We start from the raw sequence: 22,231 nt of genomic DNA, 5'->3' as shown, positions 1-22,231 counted from the left end.
CCCGTCCAATCGACAGCTGGGAGGAAAGCCCAAACATCCACTCTGCGTGGAGAACAGCCTCGTGCCTGGAGCCATTACGGATGGCCACTGGCCACTCCTAGTTGGGGCATTAGCACTGCTGCAACCCTGCCACTCCAAGGGTAGGCCCTGGACCAGCAGCCACAACGTCACCTGGGAGCTTGTTAGAAATGCTGACTCGTGGGCCCCACCCACCCTAAACCCACTGATTTCTAATCTTCCTTTTAGCAAGATCCCCAGGTGACTCACATCCTTGTGCAGGTGTGAGAAACACTGTGCTAGACAACACTGTCAATCACTGTTAGCTTGTTCCTCTCCCCAGGCCAAAATACCAGCAGTTGTCAATAGAACAATAGTTAACCACACTCTGAGCACTTGAAATATATTGGCTAATGTAACCTCGGTAGCCCTGAGAGCTGACAATAATTTTATCACCCTATTTTTCAGAGGGAATACTGAGGCATGGCTCACGCTCATACAGCTGGGAGAGACAGTGCTAGGAAGTGAGACCAGCGGTCTGACCCCACCTCTCCACCGCTAACCTCTGCCTCTGTTACTCACAGAGCCCCATCTCACCGGCCCCAATCACTCCGAATAACTCCACATGAGAGCACCAACTTATACCCAACCCTTCTCTTCCTAATAAGCTTCCTCACGCTCTCCCCGCTCCTAGCCTGTTTCCCTCCAGTGTGTAAGGAAACTGGATTCCTTCTCCTTTAAAGACCAATGTGTCTGGCTGTGCTCCTCATTTATTTCTTCAAGACACTGACAGCCAGGCCCTGACTCCTCTCCATCCATCATAGCATAGCCATGTTTAATTCTCTTTTATACTTCTATTCACAGAAGGGGGTGGGGTGGGGAGCGGATGTGCTTCTTGAGCAGTCACTCTGTCATTTCCCTGTCAACCTTTTTCTAAAGAGCAGCCCTTATTTCTGCCCTCACTTCCTCAGCCCATCCTCACTCACATAAAATATTCCCTGTTCCCCACAGGCCACCAAAACTTCTCTCTCATATTCCCCAGGATTTAATGACTTCACAATTGCATAGTTGCCACAAAGCTATCTTATAGACACAGCTGAATCCCATTCTTTTACTTCACACTCTCTCCAAACCTGTGTTCGTATGTTTCTCCTCCTACTTCTCTCTCCTCCTGTTCCTTGTTCTCAGTCTTGACCACAAACAGGCTGCTCGTAGCTCACTAGGCACTATCTCCCGCGTGAACACACTCTCCATGCCCTCCCCTCGCTCATTTGACCTGATGACCTTAGAAACTTCATCTCTCAGTCTTGTTTTCCAATGCTCTTTTCGATATGAATGCCTGATGGATTTCTAGCTCACCATTTCCAATCCATGTGTTAAGGCTCCACCCAGCCTCATTCTGACACTTCTCCTGTGTTGTCTGTCTTAACACTTCCATGCTGGCTCACACTGGCTCAGGAGAGCCCATTGTTAAACTTTCAGAACATTTGTCAGACAGTTGACTTCACATTAGTCACTTAATGTTGGCCAGAGTAGAAATACTAACACAATGGAATGAGAAAATGCTGCATCCCCCTCAACCTCCTCACGGCCAGAATGCCAGTTTTCAATGTTCACCGTATACCACTGACGGTAAAACTCAGCTCATGGAAACATAACATTTGACAAACACATTTAACATGAATTTAGCAGCCATTCCAGGGAATAACTACTTTACAATGGCAAATATCTCCATTTTATTATAGAAGCCTCTCAAATTTCACCTTTAAAAGCAACATACTAATTGATTTTTATGTACCAAGTAAATACCAATATAAGTACTGGGGAGGACTATATTAATATTACTCAAATTGATAGTATGGCCTGGGATAACATTTCTTGTAAAAATAACATGAAGAAACACAGTGCTATATATTTTTGATGAAAGTGTGAAGGGTGTCCTCTGAAAAACTGTGTTAAGATGATGCAAAAATTGGCTCCATGATGACTGATGTCAATACTGCAAGTCAGGAGCCTAAATAATATTGCTTCATACAAAGTGAGAAAGAACAACTAATGTATTTCTAAATAAAAATGTTTTTATGTATGTTATCTAACACAGATATATAAAATTGTACTAATAAATTATTAGAAGGAGGTATTTTATTTCATCTATGTTCCCAAGTGTTCAGATGTTCAAACTGACTGGAAAACTTTTTTCTAATCTTTAGATTTGGAAAGAAAAGTATCACAGTATTTTCAAATTTCCTTTATAATAAGGAATGTAAGATAGGTTTTTACAAACAGGATCAAATATTTTGTACCTGATCATTTTTCTGCAAAATGGACATATAGATCCTTGGCAGTTAAAGCATGAAATTGGGTTCTCAAACGTCCTGTAAGTATTAATATGATAATAGGTTGATAATAAACATAAATGTCATTGAAAAATTATTCATTTTCTTCATGGCAATTTGGAACCTTGATTATTTGATAAACTATCTGGGAGAAGTAAAATGTAAAATATGGAGAACTACTGGGCTAGTTGACATTGTTGTTTGTACCTTTTAATCCCAGAACAGAAGTACATAAAAGTATGTATTTCTACTAAGCATGTATATACACACACACAAGGTTGTAGAAATTGTCTGCCTATGCCTGGCTTAACAAGGCACATAGTTCCTATAAGTTGTTTCAATCACAAAGCATTTAAAATTAAATTCTATTTGGGGTTAAAAAACAAAAATCCTCCCAAATTCTCCCACCTGTCATCTTGGCAAAGGGCACAGTCATATAAAGTCCTTAACACGATGCCTGGAACATAATAAACACTAAGACACAACAGGTGCTGTTATCATAATACATTTCATCTTTCTCACAACCAAAATCTATCAACTGTTATATTCAGCAAGTTTTACCTCCTCCGCTTCCATTGTGCTGGGTCACGTCCCCTTCAATGTTGATCTCTTGTCTCCCCCATTCAAACAAACTCCTAACAATCTTCGGACCTCTAATCTCTTGCCTACGTTGCCCTTCATACCACCTCTAGTCGCCCATTAGCATTTTCTCAAAAACACACACACATACACACACACAAAAAAACCAACACCAGGAATTCACTACTGCCTACAGAATGAGTCCAGACTCCTTAATATTCAAGTCTCTCCACACCCTCACTCCAAATTACCTTTTCCCCACCAAATCCCTTCAGACAACCCACAATCCAGTTGTGTACAAATTACATACTGTCACAGCTCTACCTTTTTACATATGAATTGCATACATATGTTGGCCTGATCTGCCCTTCACATTGGCTATTTATCTCTTTTCTTCTCATTGAAGAGGCTTTTGCCTTTGCCATTCTTCCAAGGGGTATTTTGCCTGCACCTTAACATTCTACTCTGTATTACAGTCAACAAAGGACAGATGGACCTGTAAACTCCTTGGGGGAGAGAGCTAGCCTTAGCCTTTTTACAGAACCAATCACCTACTTATTCAGTCAGTCAACAAAGTTTTATTTAATGCCTACCTTGGTGACAAGTTCTGGAGGAAAGGTGAGTAAAATAAAAGCCTACACCTTGGCACAGTTCACAATCCAGAGAGATGAACAGACATTTATGTGAATAATTTCAATAAAATGTGAATGCTACAAGAAAGATAGGAATGCTGTGAGACTGCAGAACATCTGTCCTTCTGTGGAGGACGGTTGTTGATGTGAATGCTCTTGATATTTTTAAATGTTAACAAAGTATGTCAAGTTAAAACAAATTTCCTCTGCACAGCCTAAAAAATGATGCGTCTGTGAGTTTGTAGCCTCTGCTGTCCACCAAGTCAGAGGGCTTAGAATCAGACAATGGAAAAACCCGGAGGGGAATGGTCATATTTGGAGTCCTGAACACAGAGCTGACGTGTACTGAGGCTCGAGGGCGACAAAGGCCAGAGAGAAAACAGCACTGCTCACTGATCCAGTTACTGCTGACATGTAACTAATCACCCCCAAACTGGTCACCTCAGCCACACATCACAGAGGCCCGGGGCAGTCAGACTTGCTTCCTCGGAGGCAGGGCTCCAGCACAGGTGCCGCAGCTCCACGCTGACAGTGAACGCAGGAGGACAAGCCCTTTCCAAATTCCCGATGCACCAAATCGGTGCGAGATCATGAGAGGACTGCTGTTGTAAGAAGGCTGTCACTGGGGCTTAAAGGAAAAACGTGATTGGACACTAGCTAGAAGACAAGAGGAGCCCGCTGTGCAGTGACAGGTTGGCAACACTGAGACGTACGGGATAGTGGGAAATGGAAACATACATGATGAACTCAATGACCGAGCTAAAGAGATTTCCAGGCAGAATACTTAAAGTGACACCTGGGTTCTGCTTGCTGCCTGAGATAAAATGTGAGCAGAGAGAGAGCTAAAGAGCACACGGTTAAATATAAAACCGTTTCTCAATTCCCAGCCTCTCCAGATGCTGAGCAATTCTCAAATCAAGAACCGGCTTCAGAGCAAGGATCAAATCCAATCCGGGACATGCCTGAATGACACAGTTAAGACTTCAAAAACGATTTAAGGCACTGCCTCCTGGACACTTTCAAACTGACCCAAGGCCTCCTAAGGATCTTAAGCATACCTTGCAGAAACTCTACATTAAATAGTAAAGCTTCTAAGAATCTTAAGGGTTGTCCTTCAGCAGTTTCACAAGGAGCTCAAAGCAGACAAAGCATCTTGGGGTTATGGCTCTTGTCTAATGGCATGAACCCAACAAGATTCACAGAAAACCCACAAGTTGTGTGGGTTGTTTTTTTTGTGTGTGTGTTTTTTCAGATATTTGTACTATGAAATTATTGCCATGTTAGACTAAAAGAAACAGAGAGAATACAAAATGAAGAGCCTTCAGATCCCCAAACATTTTGGGGCAGGAAGCGATATGAGAAGGCTACTCAGCTGCAAATGCTGGCTCTTTCTTAAGAAAAAGCATGCCTTACAGAGCAGAACCACGAGCCCAGAAAGTAGAAGTGAGAGCCACAGAGAACAGCAGAACAGGAACTGACAAGGAGGGCCTGGCAGGAATCCAGAGCTGCCATGACCCGTGTGCCCCCCATTTCCCCACGCTGGGGCAGGCCTTTAAGGTCCCTGCCCTCCCGTCGTGCTTTGGCTGGGAATCGAGCAGATAACTGAGAAGAGCACTCAAGGAGCTATACCCAAAGAACTGGTTCTCAGGAGCCTCGTTTGCACCCAGACCTGATTTAGATGGCAGCTCCCTGACTCTGAGCCTGAAGCCATAACGGAATGCGACTTCCGGAGAATCCTGGAAGCACAAGAGTACACTTTGCACAGGAGAGAACTGTGAATCACTGTGGCCAGATGGTACACCAGGGCAGAATGTTTTTTCCAAAGATGCCCATAACACTATCTCCTGTCCTGTGTGTTCTTCCAAAATCTTGCCACTCCACTATCAAATGATGCAGTCCCTCCTTAAATCTTGGTGGGTTTGTGACTCACCTCGAACCAACAGAACTAAGCAATGTGACAACCAGGGCCAGGACAGAAGAGCTGATGCAACTTCCACCTTGCTCACTGAATGCTTACAACTGATGCCTTCAGCCATCCCGTAGCAGTCTGATTGCTTCGAGGCCTCCGTGCTGTCGGGCACCCAGACTAGGCTGGCCCCGCAAAGAGAAGGCCTGACGACCTGACTGCAGCTGCGTGAGACCAGAAACCTGCCTGCCAGGCTCTCCTGAAACCCTGACCCACAGAAACTTCACAAAATGACTAGTGTCGTAAACTGCTGACTTTTGGTTGATTTGTCACACAGCAATAGATGGTCAAGATAAAGATGGTCACAAGGTGATTTATTGAATTTCATTTTCATTTTTGTATACTTGATAATTCTTTGAAAATGAGTAGGTCATATTTGATACCAGGAAAGATAACAGTCTCTACAATGCTTTGCTTCTTGGTCAGTGTTTTCTGTGGACATTCTGGGCCTCTGAACACTCGGATTTTAATTTATACTTACAATTTTTTTTTCCATCAGCCCGTTATTACTCATTAAAATACCAAGAAGAAAAAAGTCCATTTCTATTAATCACAGATAAGTGGCTACAGCTAAATCTTAGACCTTTTAGCCCACGATTTATATGAACATTTTTTGACCTCTTGGAATTCAATGCTTATCTAGTTCTGCCAAAATCTGGCATTTCCTTTTTTTCTAAAATGTAAAAGAATAGAATAAAGAAATGAGAATATTAAAATGTTCTGTAGGCAATCAGAAAAAATGTAGAGAAACAAAGACTTTTATAATTCAGTAATAACAATTCAAAACGCTGGACTAGTTCAGTGAAGGACACACTTGTAGCAACTTCCTTATAATATTTTAACATTTTCTAATGTGAAAAGAATCAAATTTGATAAATGTTGCTCTTCAGATAATGATAATGGGATTTTGTAACTTTGAAAACCCAACATGAAAGACAATGTCTTGAAAGAGAATGTTCTGGAAGAAGCGGCACAAAACACAGAGAAGCAATTAGATTCCTATTCCATTTTAATCCCATCAAACCTCCAATATGGCATTTCCCCAAGTTAGGGTGACAATGAACAATGACAACAGCGAGGAGCCAAAAAAGCCGCATCCAATTTTGCAACTATTGTCTTTGAGAACTAACGCTCCTGCTGGGAGGGGTGCCAAGCTGATCTGTAACTTTAGCTAATAAAGAAAACAATGGGAACGCTCTGTCCTGGTTAGACAAGTAACACAAATGAGAAAACACACTTCAAGGAAAACCAAAGGGGGAAAAAAATAAATAAATGTTTGGCACTGAAGGAGAGTGGAAGCTCTGGATACAGCAATAAGTTGCAAAGTTAACTTAATTGCAGAAAAAAGGAGGGGGTGGGAAAGAGAAAGAAGAGCATACAGCCAACTGAATACGACTCCAGGCAGGCAGCACGACCACTACTAGAACCAGAAGAATTCCAAGCAACAGAGAAACACACTGCGATGGTCAGTTTTAGGTGTCAGCTTGGCTGTGCTACGGCCCACAGCTACTCAACCAAACAGGAATCTGATATGATTGAGGTCCATTATTGACTTTAAACAAGGGAAATTATCCTTGATAATCTCCGTGGGCCTGATTCAATAGTGGAAAGGCCTTAACAGCTGAGCTGAGGCTTCTACGAAGAAGAAACTCCACCTGCGGACAAGAGCTCGGGCCACGCCCTGGAGCTCCTGGCCTGCCCTTCCTCAAGGCCTGCCTTACGAATTTCAGACTTGCCCAGCCTGCCGCCACAGTCACATAAGCCAATTCCTTGCAATAAATCTTTCTGTATATCTCCTACTGGTCTGTTTCTCTGGTTGTAGCCTGAGAGACACACGCACTAAATCCAGCGGCCTCACTATCGGTGCTGGAAAACAAATGGCAAAGTAGCAAGCAGAAGAGCAATGCCAATAAAGCAGCCACTGGTCTTTGGTAATGGAATATGTTAATGTCCCCAAATAAAACATAGAGTTGAACAGAAAGGATAATAAAACAAAAAATAACTAAGGTGATGTGAACTACCATAACTTAATACAAACTGTATTCTTACCTTATAGAAACAACCAACATAAAGTTTAGGGGTTACTGGTTAAACGTCATTCTGTGAACACTGAGAAATATAATCAACACCAGCCCCTTGGGAATCGTTCTGGCTAGAATGAAATCTGCACCGGGAATAATGACCCATGAAAGATACCCCAACGCACTGAGTTTTGTAGAATGGAAACTGCATCCAGGCTCTTACATAGACCGTAATACAGGAAATATTATATAATTTCACTAAGATACCTGATTTTCAAAATATACGCATTTATACAAATATTTTATTTTTTAATCATTTTAGAATAACCTGTAGATGTTAGTACCAAAGAGTTCTTTCATAAAAAGTATTACTACCTGCCCTAAAGACACAGTTTAGCTATTTCTCAGCTTATAGTTCCCTAAATGTCAGCTAAAGAGTCTCTGAAAAAGTAGGTCTCTAAATACGAGATTTGCAACACACTCTCCATTATCAAGCACCAAGTCTTATCACCTTGAGACACATAGCATGCCTCTTCACTATGGAAAAGAAATCATAGAAAGCAGTTGCTATGCCTGTCGGCCAGCAGCAGAACCTTCCAGCATCTCATGGTTTATCAGGATGTGAGGCTCAAATAGAGGCACATTTATTCTTTCAGTTATAAAACCAGTTCAGCATTCATATTCTGGAACAGTATGTAGCCAGTAAAAAGTATCAAATAGATCATCAAAATGGAAAAAACTAGTAGAGAACAGAGCATTCATTGCTGTTTAACATAAAAAGGAAGGAGCTACATATACCTATTTCTAGATACAACTGTATATGCACAGAACATTTCTGGAAGAATTTATAGCACTTAGTGATGGTGTCTAGGTTGAGAGGGGGACTTCTTTCTCACTATATTGTGCATCTTAAGGAACTACAATAAGTAACACCCCTCTGCCCCTCCCTAGTTCTGAACTAATTTAGAAATAAGACCAATAAGCATAGAAAAGTCAATATGTCATCATTAGTCCTTATAAGGTGATATTTGAGAAAGAGGCTTAAATGTTGAGCCAGCAACCTCTCCTGATGAACTGAGCCTTGGATTTAGACAAGACTTACCTACCGGATCCCCAGCAAGGATGACCAGCACATTCCTCCCTGACCAGGCAGAGCCACAGTGACTGAGTGCCCTCTATCTGTGAGCAGACCGGCTCCAGGAGAGAGGGAGGGGAAGGGGCTGGGCCACTTGCACCTGATTTCCCCTCCAAACTCACCAATCAGATGAGTCATTGGGCGGAGAGAGGTCAAGAATGTTTTGTTCAAGGAACATTGGCAGTGGGGAAGAAACCGTTCTGCTCCCTCTTCACCCAGTGTATCTCTTTGCAGCATTTGAATTTTTATCATAATTACGTATAATGTTGCCAGTCAAAACCCAAGTATTTAAAAATTAAAGACATACATACCTCTTTAAAAAAATTCAGACAACATGATAGTGTATAAAACAGAAAGTAAAAGTAACCACTTCCTACTTCTAAAAAATGTTCAAAGATTATTACTTTTTCTAGAGAGGAAGGAGTGATGGAAAGATGAGTTGCCTAACAAATTTTCAAGAACAAATGCAAAAAACTTCTAAAACCTTGATATGACAGTGGAATCAAAACAAGAATATCAACTCACGTTCACCAGCTTTTATTACAATAAATGTAACAATTTAGGATTTCCAACATTTCTAATATTTGATTTTTATGCAATGAATTCTGGAATAACCCAATTATAATGAGGTATTGATCCAGTCAATGAAACTATAATCAAATTTTTGAACACAAAAAAAGTAATGGTAAGAGTTCATGTTTGTTAATGCTCTGCCTTTACATTTATCCTAGCTAGTTAGATGAGTTTGTGTTCTTCTAAATTATGTCTACACAAGAATGAATTCTATTGTTTTTGTTAATCTGGTATTTGCTACAAATTAAGAAGATTTAAAGCTGGGAAAGCATCTGCCCTGGGGATAAGAAGTAGCTAAATCTATTCTCAGTCCTTATATTTAGAGTCCCTTGTACTTAGTAAGCACCAAATATATATTTGTTAAATGACTTGATAACATTTTTCTGCTGCTACTCTTCCCCCAAAAGCTTTGCCAAAAGAAAATCTTGCACCAGGAGGGACCTTCTCTCCATCCTTCTCCCACCATTTCCCCATGGAGAGCAACAGAGGCTGAGACATATGGTCATAGAGTTACTAAACGGAGGTGAGGGAAAAGGCAAGTGAAGACCCCATTACTTCCTGAAACTCTTTTAGATCTTCAAGTCCATATTCCCCAAATCCAGAACATAAATGAAGTTTGCTGCCACGAACAAACTTATCTGTGAACAGCACCCCGAACATACTCCTAGTGCATAGACACAGGAATGCTAATTGATCAAACGAATGAATAAGTAATCCTAGGCTAAAACACAAAGGCACAGGGTGGCTCTGGGCCAGGATATCTCAACCTGCGACTCAAAGGCATTTTATCACGTCCTCAGAAAACACTGCCTTTTGCCATCATGGACCATGTCCCCAGGTGACACAGCACAGATGAGTAGAGGGAGGCTACAGGGCTTAACTCATTCTACCCGCCCAAGCAAAGCAGCAGCTGGTGAAAAGAAAACGCTGGGCCTTCCTCTCAGCATCTGAAGATCCTGAGAGGGAAGGCACAATGATTCTAAAGGCCCAACAGCAGCAAAGATGACCATCAAACCAGATGGGCCCGTATGCCTCTGATGTGACATTAACATCCTACTGGGCTGGAAATCATTCAAAGAAGCAAACAGGTCCGTGTGGGTTTGCTGAGATCACATTCCCTTTGTAACCGACTCATTTCACTATTGCAGTCTGCAAAGGGCAGACACTTCAGTGGGAGTTTAGTCAGACAAGAAGAAACACCCGCCCAGCACCGACTTACGCTCTGGCTTGGAAGATTCCAGCACAGGTTTGAATTAGTAAGAGCCCATGACGACATCACAAGGTCTACATGTGGAAACATGCCATGTGTAAATTTCTATTCTTTCCCCCTCCATCTCTCTTTACAGATCACTCCCCTAAGTTACCATCCCACGGTCTCACTCATTCAAAAGCCTTAAAAATACGATGAGGACATAAGGAATTCCCTGCGTGGTCATTTCCACTGGAGACTGAAGCCTGAGGAGAATGAGGCAGGAACTGCCCAGACCCCCGGCCCAAATCCGGGCGCTACAGCGTCGTTACCTCAGAAACACCTTCTAGCTGCCGGAGCCACATTCCTTGATTCGCGGGTCAGACGGGCAGAAGGACGATCCTCCCTCGTGTAGACAGAGTGACATGTCTCCACAGTAGTGCCAAAAACCAGGCGAGAAACAGACCTTCAACTCCCTCCTGCTGTCGGCTACTACATTTCACTACATTCACTTTTGTTTTAAAGCTTTTTTAAATGGAACTGTTCATAGATTCATATACAGCGAGAACAGAATGAACCTTATTCACCCATTTCAACAATTACCAACACTGTGCTATTGAGATTCCATCTTTACACCCAAACTCTTCCTGCTTCAGTGTGTTTAAAGTAAATCTTAGACACCATACCATTTTTCCAGTAAATACCTACACACACATCTTTAATAGATAAGGACATTTTAAAACATGATCACCCTGACTGGGTGGCTCAGCTGTTTGGAGTGTTGTGTGTTCGATTCCCGGTCAGGGCACATACCAAGGTTGTGGGTTTGATCCCCGGTTGGGGCATGTGCAGGAGGCAGCCAATCGATGTTTCTCTCTCACATCAATGGATGTTCCTCTCACCTGGGCCAAACACCAGCCTATGAACCTGGCTGCTGCCTCCAGTCCTGTCCCCGCCAGGGCAGTCCTCCTGAAGGCAAACAGATCATTGCACATTTCTGCTCCAATCCTTATCACAGTTCCCCCAGAGCTTTCAGGGAAAACACACATGAAAATAAAAAAAATAAAAAACCTCAAGTCCGCATCAAGAGACGTGACATTTTTTGCTCTACAGCAGGGGTGGGGAAGCTTTTTTCTGCCAAGAGCCATTTGGATATTTAGAACATCATTCGAGGAACATCCAAAATTATCAACTTAAAAATTAGCCTGCTATATTTGGTCTAACATTTAATTAACTCACCCCTAATGCCTTGGCAGGGCCAAAAGACACTGAGGGCCTTATATGACCTGTGGGCCAGACGTTCCCCACCCCTGCTTTACAGCCTCACCTCTGAATACCTTCTTTCTACTTCAATCATACAAACAATTGTTCTTCGGATACATTTCCAAGTACTTGCCCATGCTGGTCCCCCCACTTGAGGTAAGCTTCTTCCCTTTGGCGAAGGAAGGCTGCCACACGTCCTGCACAGGATGATCCCCCCGCCCCCCGCCACACACACACTCTGCTCTCCTCTACTGCGCACATGTCATCCTAGTATTGATCCTGATGTTCGACTGCTGTTTCCTGAACAAGTCCTCCCCAAAGCTGTGGGATCTCTACCCGAGTCACCCAGGCTCAAGTCCGTACTGTTGACTTTCATTCTTGTCTGGAGTTACTTACAGAATAAGACCAGTCTTATCTCTGCAGCCCCAGCGCAGTCCTGGAACTTGGACATGAAAAGTAGGTGGCACCAAATGAGTAACTGTCTCTGTGAACCGCCACCCTCCAGGATCCTGCATGACGCATACCCCACTCACTCACCTTTCTCCTCCTCCACCCGAGCTTCTGAATTTACGCAAGCCTCCCCTGACCTCAAAAACCGCCTCACATCCAAGCTATGAAAATCTCTGCCCTTTACCATAAAACTTTTTAAAAATTACCTACTTGCACTTCCTCATCATCTCTTTACTCATTTAATCTTACCCCTTAAGATTAAAACTGAGCTAAATCCAATGTCCTTTTCTAAGAGCTCATTCTCCATACCCTCTCTGCAAAATTCAGAACTGCTGACCACTTCCACCTTCTCAGTTCCTGTGGCAACACGTTCTCGTTGTCCTCCAACAGCTCTGCATCCTCCACCTGTTCCCCCAGGACATCTCTATGTTCTCTGTAATGTCCTCCTTAGCAGTCTCATCTAATCGCACGGTGTCTACATCATCTCCATGGAGAAAAGGGCCAAATACAGCTCTCTTCAGAGACAGTCTCTCCTGAGCTACCCACTCCCTCAGCCTGCGGGACACCGCAAATGCCAGTCCCAGTGGAACTTCAAACTCAAAGAGATGCCAACAAACTCGCATCCGTCTCCCCTCCTAAATGCCCCCTAGGACCATCCTATCCACACAGCCTCCAACCCTTCTTCTGTCTCCTTTCTGTGCTCTGTCTTCCATGTCCAATCGCTTAGGCCAGCATGTCAGTAGCACTTCCTCTTGCTCCCTCCTGCCTGCATCTGTGGCACAGTTCTAGTCCAGACTCCAGTTGCCTCAAGCTCAGATGTCTTTAACAACTTCTGCCCACCCATGCCTCCTCCTTCCCACCCAACTGCTGCACTTGCTGCCCTACTTACAGGGTGCCCGTCATTGGCTCCCCACAGCCTACAGCACCACCTCCCAAGTCCACAGCTTATGATCTAAGGCTCTTCACATCTGACCAATCCAGCTTTACAATCTCACTCTGACTGCTTTTCTTCATACATGCTTTACTCTAGCCTAGGAATTCTCAAATATACCTGATCATACAACTTACCTAAATCATTTGTTAAAAATTCAGACTTCCAGATCCTACCCAAGACCTACTTGGGCAAAATCTTCCAAGTATCTTTGGGACAAGCTCAAGGCCAAAAAGGAAGAAGCTCTTGGGAGTAGGTGTGTGGAAGCGAGGGGAAGGAAGGGGGGAGGTGGGGGGGAGAGAACTAAATCAGCCTAAATTTAGCTGATTTAATTCTCTAAATTAATTTGTCTCCCACAGTACTGATAGCTAACCCTGAAATCAAATCGTGGTGGTGGGGGGATAAAAAGAAAAGTCCCCACTATCATCAGAAACCTGTACTGAGTCTTCTAGCCACTCAAGTATGCTTCTCTCCTTTAATCACCAAATTTCCTCAAAATTCGTCTATAACCTTTTTATATACATACACACCTACAAACAGGAAGAATATGCCTTTCTTGTCCTTGTCAAAAGACAATTCCCTAATCTAGCTGACAATGAAATAAAAATCTATTTAGAATCTGGGACTAAAGATCTCAAATCAATAGGTATTATTTTCTCAAGAAAAATAACTGAAGCAGAAACCTTAATAGTCACAGTATATGTCTATTGCACTGAGTTTTAAGCAGTAATGGCAGTATCTATTTAATTGTTAAATATGTGGTTATAGTGTTCAGGTTTATGTAGTTTTATATTTTCACACCATACACAAAAATATATTTTTTAATCTAACTATCACAGCATGTTTTAAATTAGATTGGTTAATATTTTTGGAATATAAAATTGATTCACATTTATTATAGACAATTTAGGAGATAAAGAAGATAACAAAGACAAAATTAGAATCCATCTGCAGCAAAGCATGGCAGTTACCATCAAAGGGCTTTTGCATGAGACAGATCTGACATTCCAACTTGACCACACACTGGACATCATTACTTAGCCTAAGCCTTGGGTTCTTCACCTGTAAAACTGATAATGCCTACCTGTTGAGGTTATTATGAGGGCAAATGATATAATGTGTGAAACATTTAGTCCAGTGCCCAAAACTTAGAAAGTGTCTAAAAATGCTGGTTTGCATTGAATTTTACTCTGGAAAAAAAACAAAAATTGGGTATGTCTTCAGGTTTAAGGACTCTCAGAAAATGAATCATTGGACTACATCCAAATACATGGGATTTAAAATCCTAACTGCAGACATCTATTTTCTTAGAAATATATGGCCTCATATAGCTATTTTTGGATATTTGATGTCATCATTATGAACACGGATAATACATGAATAAATGAAGATGGCATTGGGCTACAATTTTTCTCCAAGGTCTCCATACAGGAAGAAGGATGTGGCACTGAGGTTATAATGAGATTTAAATTATTAATGATATAATGTCTGAGTTAAAGAAAAACTTCCTTATGAGACATTTTTCATATTTACTCCCTGAACAATTATACTTCCATAGGTCATAAAAATACAAGTGAGCGTAGAAAAAAAAATGCAACAGATATAACTGTACCCAAAAGTACAGGGCAGAGAGAAAAAGAAGCTATTATTTTACTATTCTAGGATCCTTTCTTCTTACCACATGCTACTACACGTCCTTGTCCTACTAAACTTTATTTTCTAACACCAGCCTGGTTAAAGTTGACAGTACCACCAAGTAAACCATTTTCTCCAGCATTACAAAAGTGTCCAGGCAATACACTGCAGTCAGAGAGGGCTTCTTTGAAAATGCCACAGTTCTACTGCATCACTGCTGACAACTTCTCTTTAGCGACTCAAAACCCCTTCCACACCACATTTATCTGAAATGTAAGTACCCCTTCTGAAAAGGTACACCAGTGACTGTACTTCCTTATGTGTCCATTTCACCTTTTCACTAAATCTTAAGGCATTTTCAGGTCTTTTTCACCGAGAAAGCCTCATCATGTAGGTTCCACAGAACAGATACGAGTCCTGCTTGTTCATCCCTTAATCCCAGAGCCTGGTACACTGACTAGCACATTCCAGGTATTCAACCAAGATCAGTGGAATGAATGAATGCATACAATCATTACATGCTTGAATGTATAGCAGTATGTGCCAGGATGCTGCTTTGGGGCATCTAATTGAATCACTGTCTATAAAGGTATGAAATTCAGTATTTATGTAAAGTGTTTCCTTGCTTGCTTTTCATTTTACAAACATGTCTCCAGTATCTACAAGAGCTGTGCAAATGGGTATTACAGATAGAATCTATCTGAAAAATAGAGTCTTTTAGAAGCTAAATGACTTACTAGATGCCTCACAGAAAGATAACACTAACCCTTTCTCAGAATTCATATAAGATAAATAAAAGGATTGTATAAAACAGTAGTAAGTGATCACTAGATTTGACTCTGCTTTCGTCAAACACCCCAAACTAGAATAGTGCTAGCATACTGTAAGCACCTAATAAGTACTTGACTTTTTGTTTTATCAAGTGTACATATTTTAATAATAAAAATAAAGTTTGGTTGCAAAGGAAGGAGGAAGTGAGAAAGGATAATTGTAAGTGCCCATTTTCTCATTCATTATCTACACAATCATTTTATAGTAATACTAGAGGCCTGGTGCATGAAAATTCATGCACTGGACGGGGGGTCCCTCAGCCTGGCCTGCTCCCTCTCACAGTCCGGGATCCCTCAGGGGCAGGAGGCGAACTGGCGATCAGGGGAAGGCGACGCCCCCATCACACCTTTGCTGCTGCTGCTGCCATTGCCAGCAGCGCAAGCCTCGGCCAGCCCTGGTTACCTGAGCCTTGGGCCGGCCCTGGGAGGCTGGGCAGACGACATCCAAGGCTTGCCTGCGCCTCGGGCTGGCCCTGGGCAGCTGGGGTGCTGAGAGGACTGGGGGACTCCGGAGGCAGGTGCACGGAGCGGCCGGACCCACCTGGGGGCGGGCCTGGCCGTGCCGCATGCCTGCTGCCCCGGCGGGGCTGAGGGAACTGGGCGCCGCCATCTTGTGGCTATGGGCTCTGCCATCTTTTGAGGGCGTGGCAGCAATTAGCATATTCTCTCCTTATTGGCTGTGTGTGCCACCATTTTTGAGGGCCAGGCAATCAATTAGCATGTTCCCTACTTATTGGCTGTGGGCGCCGCCATCTTTTGCAATGGCATGAGGGTCAATTAGCATATTCCCTCTTTATTAGATAGGATGTTTCACTCACCCTTATAGGAAGACTAGAAATTCATTTCAATCACAAGGTGATTTTGATACTTTACCTATTGTACTCACCACTTCCCAGCCAGCTTATTAGGGTAACTAGAGAGAGGCTGTACTGTGTCCCAGATGCTGAGTGTGATTAGTTAATATACCTTATTCTCCTCAACGAGATATTGTCAAAGGCATGCCCTCAGGTACAGTTCCTGTGACCGTGGGCCCAGTAAGTATCAGGGACACCCTATTCATCGGGGAGTATCTGTCCTGCCTCCCCCATACCTCCTCCTGGAATCTTTGTCTCCACCGTTATCTCCTCCTGCTCTCCTTTCTGCTGGGCGCAGCTCACTGGTGCCACTCCACTGCCAACCCCAGGAGCACTTTTCCTCTTTTTCCTTCCTTGTCTCCTTCTCCTATTATTTACTTTTACTCCAAAAGTGACCGTACAGGTGGTGTTTGCCAACAGAATCACAGGATCTCCCACCCCACATGCTCGTCCTGCAATGTGCCGTTGACACTCATCGTAGAGTCTATGTAAGCCTGTAACCGCAGAAGAGGGGATGCCATGTGCCTTCCAGAGGCCATAAAGGCCACAGAGTTTCTGCCTGGTCCACTTGGGAAGCTCGCTCAAGGAGCCAATCGCTATGCCGTGAGGAAGAGAAACCACATGGCAAGACCAGTTGATGTCCCAGACAAGAGCCATCTTCGGTTGCCTCCAGCCATGTCAGTGGGCTAGCCTCAAATGAAGCCACAAGTCACTCATGGTTGCAACTTCATGAGACAGCTCAAGCAAAATGCACTTAGCTGAGCCCAGTTACACTCCAGAACCAGGAGAGAAAATAATAAATGACTACTGCTGAGGGAAACCATTAAGTTTCGGGATTGATTATTACCAATAGATAATAATCAATATGGCCTAATACATCAGAGTGTGCCTTAACAACTACAGAGTGAAAATACAAATCCAAACAAAGTGGAGCTATTATTATGAAGAGTTCATCTCTTCATTAACTTTGTATTGATTAATGTTTATTACTTGGTGGCTACTTTCATTCTCCAAAGAGAGGTCCTATTACTTTATTCGCCAACTACTTCGAAAGAGAAAGCTATTCTGGAAACCTGAGAATTCCTGAAATCTCATTTTCAGAAAGCTTCCATTTTACTATAATATGTGTCAAACCCTCAGCTATACCCTTTAAGGCACGAAGCTTTATACCAAGTTAACCATATACATACTTCAGGTTGTTGACAATTTATGTGTTTTCCTTAAAACCAATCTATAGCAAACTAATATAATTCAAATGATCTACAGCCTTGCCAGTTTCACTGGATTGAGAATACCAGGATGATAATAACCTTTATAATTTCTTCATGTCACAATGAATTACATTGCCCAGATGCAGGGGCCAAAGGAAGTGGTATTTTCAAATACCATAACATAAACATACAAAAAAATTGTAACAGGAAACCTAAATTTCACTTCACACCAACACTACAAATTCAAAAGTTATGCTGAATTTGCTTCTGAGAAAACTCGAGAGATGTGGGTCCCATTGCTTTTGATTGCCCTACCCATTGCAAGTAGAAAAGTTTTAAAAGTTAAATAGCCAAAGACAGGCTGTGTGGGAAAAAAGGGAAAAAGCAAAGTGCCTGGGTAATTCTTAGACGGGCAAATCAGTCTCTGGAAGGTCAATAGCAGCCAGGGCCATGAATCAATTTTTCAAACAGTTTACCATGGCTAATTGGAAATTTTGCTGACTTTGTCAAGGTTTCTATTGCATCCAAAATTGAGAAACCTGAAAATCTTTACAGCAGGAAAGTGCAAGACCAAACGAAGGCCAACTGAAGTCTAAACAACTGACGACCCACGTTGGAAGGGAAAGCAAGCGAATGCTGACCTTGGCAGCTGCCCTCCTGCAGGGAAGGGCGTGCTGATTCAAGTCTGCGGGAGAACTAGGTCTAGCTTAGGCCAACGGAGCCACCTGATCAGGGAAAGATATTTCACAGCCCCTGGGAGCCCTCCCAGCAGTGACTTCCTAGGATCATGAATTTATACTGTTTAAACATCTCTTCTCTAGGTGAATTTTCTCTTTGGCCTCAATATCAGGAATGGACTTCTTAGTCAGAGGTTTGCGTCCTAATCGTAATGGTAATGTGGCTACAACCCCATCACGCTGGCTCCGTTTCATCATTTGTTTAAAACAACACACACAGAAAATCCTACATTTATTGAGCATTTATGTAGTATACTGCTGACTACACTATTGCCATGTGCTATCTTCTTTAAATAAATACAGCTTTCTTGAGATATAATTCACCTACCATACAATTCATCTATTTAAGTATACAATAGTTTTTAGGACATTCACATAACTGTGCAACCATCTCTATAATCAATTTTAGAAAAAATTTTATCAATCCCCCCCAAAAAAAGAAACCCCCTGCCCATTAGCAATTGCTCCCCATTTCCCCTAGCCTCAGGCCCTAGGCAAAACAAACCTACTTTCTGTCTCTATGGATTTGTCCATTATGGACATTTTACATAGAATCAAGAAATACAGCAACCCTTTTTCCATTCATGTCTATGAGATTATGCCATGCTACTTTGTATGAAAGAAAGAGAATCTCACTTTGCATTTCCCTCTAACTAACTACTCCTGGGCTTTCTTTTACTTTCTTATCCATTATCTTATTTAATCTTCATGACAACCTTATGAGGTAAGAGCCAATCCTTATGCTATTGGTAAACAAGGAAACTGTGGCCTGGAGAGGGTAAGCAACCGACTCAAGGTCAGAGTCCCCTGCACAGGCCCCTCTAATGCACTGCACAACTACAAAGCCCCACTCGGTCCTAAGAAGGTTGAACAGGACAGCCCCTCGAGGCCCTCCCAGCGGTGACTTCCTGCGATCATGAATGTATACTGTTTACACATCTCTTCTCTAGGTGAATCTTCTCTTTGGCCCCAATATCAGGAATGGACTTCTTAGTCAGAGGTCTGTGTCCTAATCGTAATGGTAATGGGGCTACAACCCCATCACGCTGGCTCAGAACCGAATCGGAGGTTTACCTCAAGCAAGTACAAAGGACTTCATATTGTGGTTAGACCATAGAAAATTGCCCATATTCAGCCTTTTGGGAACTGTAAAAATAGCAATTTCGTGTTTCATGTGTATTTTGTGAATTAACTTTACTCCTGGGCTTTCTTTGATTTTCTTATCCTTATTTTCCCTTTACCTCCCTTTTGTCATCTACCAAATAAATTTTATCCAGCTGGGTGTTTTTTTCCTTTTAAATATGTTTTTATTGGTTTTAGAGAGAGAGGAAGGGAGAGGGAGAGAGAGAAAAACATCGATCAGCTGCCTCCTGCTCGCCCCCAATTGAGGACTGCGCTTGCAACCCAGGTATGTGCCCTGACGGGGAATGGAACCAGCGACTTCTAGGTGCATGGGATGATGCCCAACCAACTGAGCCACACTGGCCGGGGCCCAGCCCATTGTTTGCATCTTTGTAAACCATCTCAAACCTTCTCTGATAAACTAGAGTAGGAGTAAAGAAATAAACACATCAAAATGTTTTTAAGTGGGTTTCAAAATAGCCCGCAGGATAGGCCCTTTCATTAGAGTACATATTTTCCTGAGCAAACTGTTCTCCAAGAAAGAAAAACATTGCTCTTCTCTGTACCTTGGCAGGAGGAAACTGGCTTTTATAACAATCTAAATTAGATACGCTTTCCAGCATCATCTGGGGGAGGAGAGAGGCAGGTAGTCACCACACAGCAGGGTAAAAGGAAGTAAGCAATGATGCATTTGTACACTCGGGAATACATGCAAAGTTTTTCTCAGAGTATCTCTGAGATTTTTTTCCCCTTTTATTTATGTAATAAAATTTCTCAATACTTTTTGATTACTATTAGAACTTGACTATTAGAATTTGACAGCTGCCTAGGGAAAAAAATACTTCTGTTAAACTCTCTTCTCTCATAAGTATTTACTTAGACCCCACAATGTGTAGCCAAGCTCTTTCATGTCGAAGATTTTGCCTTAGCTAAGGAGACACTGCACTAGTGTCAATGGTGGCACTGACTCAGAGAGAAAACAGGACTAGTAAACCACAAATGTCAATCCCTTCAGCACTGACTAAAATACACTAAGGTTTGTGCGTATAGAAATAACTACGTTGTCATTAAAAATTATACAGAATCACACCAGTTGACATGGGGAAAGATTGAATTCTTTTACTGCAGAAAAGCAAGGTACCTAACAGTTGTAATAGGGTGAGCTCATGGGTAAAACTGTACACAATTCTCTGAATGTGTGTGTGTATGTGTGTGTGTGTGTGTGTGTGTGTGTGTGTGTGTATTCATAAAGAGATAACTGGTAGAACATGTAACAAAATGTCAAGGGTAGTTATTTCTGGAAGGTGATATTTCTAGGAGTTTTGTATCACTTTTTTCCTCATAAAAAGCATGTTGTTGTTTTTTAACCAAAACAATAAATCCATTTTCCTCAGCAGATTAAGAAAGAATCCCACAATGTGAAAAGCATTGTCCTGGGCATGAAGAAGGAATTCAAAATGAGATAAAGAAAGCAAAGAGCTCTCAAACAGCTGATAATCATGCTTGAATTAGCCAAAGAAACAAATAAGTTGTAAGTAGTGTAAGATGGAGTTTCAACATTGTGTGCATAGACCACAAAAATTCAGAAGAGAAAAGCAACATAAACTGTGAATATGTGAGCCCATAAGAAAGAGGAATTTCCTGTGTTTGGGAAGGAACTGTGAAGATGTAGAATAAATAATAAGAAGTAATGCTTTCAGAAATTGTGAAAATGTATATATTTCCCAGGGCCACTAATTAGGGCTCCTAATTAGCTTAGCTAAAGCGTGGCATTCTGACTGAAGAGCAGTGGAAAATGACGGTTCGAAAACCATGATGTTCTGGAAGACAACTGGCCAATATCTACCAAAATTACATCACATATATCCACTGACCCTGCATTTCTAGTTGGAATATTTATCCTACAGAAAAACTTAAATGCATGCAGAATGACATGTTTACAAAAATAATTATGGAAGCAATGCTTGTGACTACAAAAGTCTGGAAACACCCAGAGCCCAACAGTAGAGAACTGGTTAAATAAATGAAAATATGTCTTACACTAGAATGTTAGGTAGTGATAATAAATAAGAATGAGCCTGGCTGGCATAGCTTAGTGGTTGAGCATCGACCTGTGAACCAGGAGGTCACGGTTCAATTCCCAGTCAGGGCACATGCCTGGGTTGCGGGCTTGATCCCCAGCGTGGGGCATGCAGGAGGCAGCCAATCAATGATTCTCTCTCATCACTGATGTTTCTATCTCTCTCTCCCTCTCCCTTTCTCTCTGAAATCAATAAATAAAAAAGTATATTAAGAAAAAAAGAATGAGGTAAGTTGTATACAGATGTGTAAATATATTCAGTGTAAAAAGGCAAGGCAAAGAACTGTATAATATGTTGCCTTTTGGGGTTAAAATGAGTAAAACTATTTTGGGCAGACAAATATGAAAAACCATTTCACAAAGGCGAGTTGGGCAGAAGTAGGCAGGCCAGATTTTCAAAGTGCTTCTTCATTATAAGCTCTAGTTACTGCCAGAAAATTCGTTAACGTGAGAATGAAAGGGAACTCCATCCAGCCTACTCATGCCGATGAACTTCCCAGCTTCACCGTGATCTTTCCAGCCTGGTTTCCACTGGAAACAAAGCAAGGCCTCTGCTCCATTCGGTACAACATTCCTCACGGATTCTGCAAACTGCAAACCAGCTCGGGCCCATGCAGGTGACTTGAAGTCATTCTGTACAACAACCAAGTCAGCACCTCAGGCTCGGAACTCCCTCATTTCAGTGGGCAT

The 22,231-nt window shown here is 42.2% G+C and overlaps 1 protein-coding gene across 2 annotated transcripts in view; it reads right to left on the bottom strand.

Moving 5' to 3' along the window:
* The window catches only part of STK39 (serine/threonine kinase 39), a 274,586-nt gene that overhangs the window by 119,202 nt on the left and 133,153 nt on the right, over window positions 1-22,231 (bottom strand). The window lies entirely within an intron of this gene.

The sequence above is a fragment of the Cnephaeus nilssonii genome (assembly GCF_951640355.1).
Source record: "Cnephaeus nilssonii genome assembly, chromosome: 10".
Lineage (NCBI taxonomy): Eukaryota > Metazoa > Chordata > Mammalia > Chiroptera > Vespertilionidae > Cnephaeus > Cnephaeus nilssonii.
Note: the sequence above shows the minus strand (reverse complement) of the source record. Positions and strands in the feature narration are given on the sequence as shown.